The following is a 5,828-nucleotide window of genomic DNA, read 5'->3' as shown; positions in this document are numbered from 1 at the left end:
GAGAGACTAAAGAGGGACAAATATCTTAATTCTTATTCAAAGATTCTTTGGTTTCAAGGAACAGAAAGATATAAATTAGAGAATAGGAATTATTGGAAAGATTTGTGGAGATGGAACCAAATAGCTAGGAAAAGGAAAACCTTTTCACCTTACTTAATGGGACCTCAAGTCTCACTCTTTATGATATTAATGTGATGTATTACATTAATTGATTTTGATGTTAAAACAACCTTTCATTCTTAGGATACATCCTACTTGGTTATGGTATATAATTCTTTTCATTTATTGCTGTATTTAGTTTGCTAGTATTTTGTTGAGGATTTCACATCTATATTCATAGGGGATATTGATCTTTGTTTTCTTCCTTCTTCCCTCCCTCCCTTCCTTCTTTTCTTCTTTAAGAAGCCAAAAAGTTTAATTTTATTGAATAAAGAATTTCATTCGGGGCTTACCTCAGATCATAAGAGACTACTTTAGATTATAACAGCTGAAGATCAATAGTTGATCAGAAAGAAGGAAGAAAGAAAACAGTTTATATTTTTAATGTAGAAAAATAACCTAATTGTTAGAGATGTCTTATAAAATTCAACAAACAAGTTCTAGCCAAATTTACTGTTTAGTGGACTTTTTTTTTTTCTGTTTTCAAGGGATGAAAAGTGAGATTCAATGTATATATTATCGGTTACAACTAATATAACAGCTTGAAAAAAATCAGGAGGTAGAAGCAGTGGAAAATATACATTAAAACCAGCCGTGTGTTACACTGGTTCAAAAAGAGCTCATACGGCAGACAAAAGCTAGTATTAGTTAAGGAAAATGGTCTCTTTTTAGGAAGCGTGTCCAGATAGACATTACCTCAAAAAAATGCCAACAGTAACTATGTGGTCCCCTCTTGTTATTCAGTGAAGTGTCAAAGGTGGAGTGACTGGGTTAACAGCTTAAGCTTTCTCTAAGGATTTGTAGTATTGCGTCATCACAGTCCAGGTCTTGGGAGCCATGAAACCTTCAGGTTGTTTCTGGCCTTCTTTGGCAAGTTTGCACATTCAAGTTTCTGAAATAAATTCAAAGTCTTCTTGGTGTTCAGGGTCATAGTAGTCCATATGCTTCTTTTTCTTGTAAGCTGCAACTCAGAAGGGAACTGGTGATCAGGCCAGAGGCCATTGTCAGCACTTTGGTGCCATAAGTTGGCTCATAAAGATCCTTCCCTGTTTCTGAATGAGGTATGTCAGCAGGCTCTTGTCCAACAATGTTAACGTTGTCTCCTGCAACCATCCATGCTCTCTAATGCCACTGGACTCCAGTTGGTCCTGCATACATAGTGGGAAATGGGAAGATGGCCACTACTATTGTTTTAGGATATGGAAATCCTTCCTCTAGCACTGAAGGATGCTGCTCATACACCACATCAAAGGAACATCATTGTCCTTTGTCTAGGCACCAAGAGGGTGAAGAAGAAGGACAGTGTGCCTGTAGCCACCTTCCAGAAGTTGCTTATAGGTATCCTGCATTAATAGAGCATGTCTAGAGCACAAGGTTAGACCCAACCTAGGATGCACTGGATTGCATAATTGATAAGCAATGACAGCATCAGCATTCATATTTTTAAACATTTGCTATAGCTCAATAGGAGTCAAACGATGCTCATCAAGACCATCATTCCAATAAATTCAGTTCAAGGCCTAAAGATCTCCAATCAGTCAATCTCCTTGTTCCATAACCATCTTAATGTAAGGGTGGTTCTCACATGTTGTTCCCCACTGTCTGGCACCACAACCCTCCTTTCTGTGCTCAACAAACTTTGGATTGTGAACAATAGCTACACAGCAGCTCTCCTACATCAGAACAAATGCAGACCAGTCGTCCAGGCTCTCTTTACCTTCATGAATAGTTGTCAGAACTACAGGCAACGCCAAGTTAATGATACCTCCATCCATAAGACAATGAAAATGAAGGAACTGCAAGGACCCCCTCTCTCTCATAAAGCCATTCAGTGGGGTTGCCCAGCCTTCTGCTAAAACTTGCACCCACTGCATTTCCATTTTATTAATTTTCAATGCTGGTAATATTTCTGCATCTGTTTTTGCCAAATTAAGTTTATTTTCTGGTATGTACAGTTCTTTTACTTAGTAAGTGGCATCCACAGGTACAATATCCCATTCCTGTAGAAGTACCACAACTTGTTGGACACAGTCATTTACATCACAGGAGTCTGTTTTCAGCACCAATTAAGGGGCCTTTTTTAATATACAGAATTAATTCCTTTGAAACCTTTAATTTCCCCAACCCTGTGATTTTTTTCTTGGGTCCTTTGACATCTCTGCATAACAAACATGCAGAGGAGCATGAACGAATACTTCACACACACACACAAAAAGGTAAACCACGAAATTCTACTCCCGAACCCAATATTACACGTTAACCAACTAGAATTTAAATAAAAAGTTGAAAAGAAAGGTAAATCCTTATGAATTTGCCTTGCATTGTTGCTCTCCCGAGTATAATGCTATAGAAAACTTGTGACTCACACTAAGTCAGCATCTGCAACCAGTTTACCAACTTCTGGAATGCATGGAATATTCTCTTCTCTGTCTTCAGGACTAAGCCAAGATTTTTATTGAGACCTCGGTGACTGTTGTCACCATCCAAAGTATAGCATGGAATACTATGGCAAACCAAATACTCCCCCAAAGCCATATTCACCGTGGTCTTTCCTGCTTCACATAAGCCTGTCAGTCAAATTATACAACCACGAAAGCCCCCTCTGGATCCTACTACCTGACCTCTCTCGTTCCTGCGGACATGGTGAGCTTGATCGGCATTAGGTGCTCTTTACAGATCCGTAACTGCTCAGTTTGACTTTCTCACACAGGCTGCTGGGGCCTACATGCCGCAGAGAGTGCACAGGTGCTAGGGTTCTTAAGAAACACCGAGGCGGAGGCGAGAAGGTGAGGAGGCTGCAGGGGAACGGGGCGGGGTGAGAAGGCGGGGCGAGAAGGCCCGGCAAGAAGGCGGGGCGGGGCGAGAAGCCGGGGAGTCCTTGCATCTGGCGAGCACGCACTGACGCACTGACACCCTGACGCACTGACGTAAGCAGGAGCTCCTGCTCAGGACTTCGATGGAGCAGCCAGTCGCCGCTGGTGGGTCTCCGGCAGATAAAAGTATGTGGGCTAGTTTTGTTTTCTTGTGACATCTTTGGTTTTGGTATCAGGGTAACTGGGCTTATAGAATGAATTGGAAAATGTTGCCTTTTCCTCTTTTTTTAGAAAAGTCTGTGAAGGGTTGGTATTAATTCATATTTAAATGTCAGAATTCGTCAGTGAAGTTGTCTGGTTCTGGGCTTGGCTTTGTGGGAAGTTTTAAAATTACAATTCAATCTTTGTTATAGATCTCAAATTTTTGTTTCCTTTTGAGTCAGTTCAATAATTTGTTTCTAGGAATTTGTCCATTTCCTGTAAATTATCTAATTTGTTTGCATACAATTGATTATATTGTTTCCTCATGGTACTTTTTATTTCTGTAAGTTTGGTACCACTTTTTAAAGGTAATCATTATCCTTTAAAGGTAATCATTATCATACCTCATAGGGTAAACACGTCCTTAAAGTTGTATTTTTAAACACTGTAGTTTAATGTTAAATGTTCTCTGCATTTCAAATGGAATCATACAGAATATATTCTTGTCTGGCTTCTCTTGCTCAATTTTATGTTTGTAAAATTCATCCCTGTACCTGTAGTTTGTTCATTTCATTGATGTGTACTACTCCATTGAAAGACTATACCACCGTTTATTTAGGGACATTTGGTTATTTTTAATTTTTTTGGAATATTATAAAAATCACTGCTTTTAATGTTCTTGAACATTTGTTGTTGCACACAAGCATGGAGTTTTATTGATTTATACATAGGAATGACCTGCCAAGATATATGGTTTGCGTCTGCTCAGCTTCCGTTGGTAAAGCCAAAGAATTTTCAACGTGGTTAAGTCAGCTGAGACTCTCATTAGCAGTATTTTCCATTGTCCTGTCTCCTTGCCAAAACTTAGTATTGTCATTTAAAAAAAAATCTTTAGTCATACTAGTTTGGGTACAGTGGTATCACATTATGGTTTTAATTTGCATTTACCACAGCAAAGTTGAACTCCTTTTTATATTATTTGTCATTTAGATCACCTCTTTTGAAAAGTGCCTGTTGGGCCCCCTGCCTATTTTTCCATTGGGTTATCTATTTTTTTTTCTTAGATTTGTAGGAGTTTTAATATATTCAGATAAAAGTCCTTCATTCATTATATGTTTTGAAGCTGTTTTCTCCATATAGATACTTAATGAAGCATGATTGAGAAAGCATCTTACTTCCATCTTACTCCCATTTAGGAATACTTCACATGTCTTGAATCAATTGTCCACATATGCATAAGATTTAATGTGAGCCATAGATGTGAAGGAACAAGGGGGTGAAAGATTAACAGAATCTGGAGTTGGAGAGAGAGACCTGTAGCTATAGGAAAGACCACAGGACAAGAACTAGGGTCTTAGAGAAACAGCCCCTGACAAGCTGTGGTATAATAAGGAATAAACAGAAAAGAAAAGTCCCAAATTTTGCTTCTTCTTTCCCCTTAAATTCCTGTCCAGTTGAAATTCAAATGGAAACAGAAAGCAGCTTGTTGATGCAATTCATACCTGAGACATAGCCCAGGGAGAAAGGTGAAGCAAGGATATGAGGGTTATATGGAAGATACCCAGAACAGCCACACACATTTGCCTCTTGGCATCCTCTTGTCATTTGTGCAGGTGAAATATTTGTTTTCTCATTGCAGAGGATAGCCAAAGTTCCCTGAACTAATATAATATCTGATCATGGAGTATGTTAACTTGGTCAGAATCTTACCTGAAAAATTTAGCTATCACCAGTGTTCTTCATATAAGATAATGGGAGGAGAGGTGGAAACAGTGTAAGAGAAACAATTAACTAACATAAAATATAGCTGGTATAGATTCTACTTCTGTAGCTAATCATGGAGCTTAAGTTGGGTTGCTGCCTTCCACAGTGCATTTTATGTTCCCATTATTATCCATGTTGGCTGGATAGTGTTCTTTATCTGGTGGGGTGACCCAAACCTTTATTCCTATAGGATTTGAGTCCTTAATGATCCCATTTTTATTGGATTGTCATAGCTTTCTATAGTTCAGAATTATTGAGCTCAGGGACTACTAAGATGCCCTAGTGAATTTTCTGCCTCCAGTAATAGTTTGTACCTACTGGGGTAGCAGCAACCCAATTTCCACTTGTAATCATGATCTATCATCAGACTATGCAGTGATACCCTTTTTGTCTGTTACATGGCACAAGGATCCAAAAATTTCAAAAGGCAATCTCAGCTTTTAACTTAATAAGACTATGACTTTGTATCCTAGTGGATACACAGTTTCATTATTGGATACTAGCTTTCCTCTGTTGGACACTAACATTCCCAAAAGCAAATTTGAAGGGAAGAAAAACTTCCTCTGGTAGTTTATTGGTATAATACTGAGAAGGACCATCCTCACCTGTATAATTTGATCCCTGGATCTGTTAATTCTGGCCATAGGAGAGAAGTGCTAAGTATTGGCTCCTGGCTTAAGAATATACTTCATCTTCTATGCTAGAACCCTACCCCTCATGGTGTTTACTAGTTAACTCCATAACCATGCTAAAAGGCCATCACACTATTCTATTTAGCCACGTGCTCTCTGGGTGATGGGGGGACATGGTAAGGTCAGTGAATTATGTGGGCATAAGTCCATTGCTGTAATCTTTTGCTGTAATATGTGTCACCCACTGTAAAGTTATACT

The 5,828-nt window shown here is 38.8% G+C and overlaps 1 pseudogene; it reads right to left on the bottom strand.

The window, feature by feature from the left end:
• Positions 1 to 938: 938 nt before the first annotated feature.
• LOC110580630 lies at positions 939 to 3,190 on the bottom strand (annotated as a pseudogene).
• Between the last annotated feature and the right edge of the window lie 2,638 nt (positions 3,191 to 5,828).

Source organism: Neomonachus schauinslandi, chromosome 4 (genome assembly GCF_002201575.2).
Source record: "Neomonachus schauinslandi chromosome 4, ASM220157v2, whole genome shotgun sequence".
Lineage (NCBI taxonomy): Eukaryota > Metazoa > Chordata > Mammalia > Carnivora > Phocidae > Neomonachus > Neomonachus schauinslandi.
Note: the sequence above shows the minus strand (reverse complement) of the source record. Positions and strands in the feature narration are given on the sequence as shown.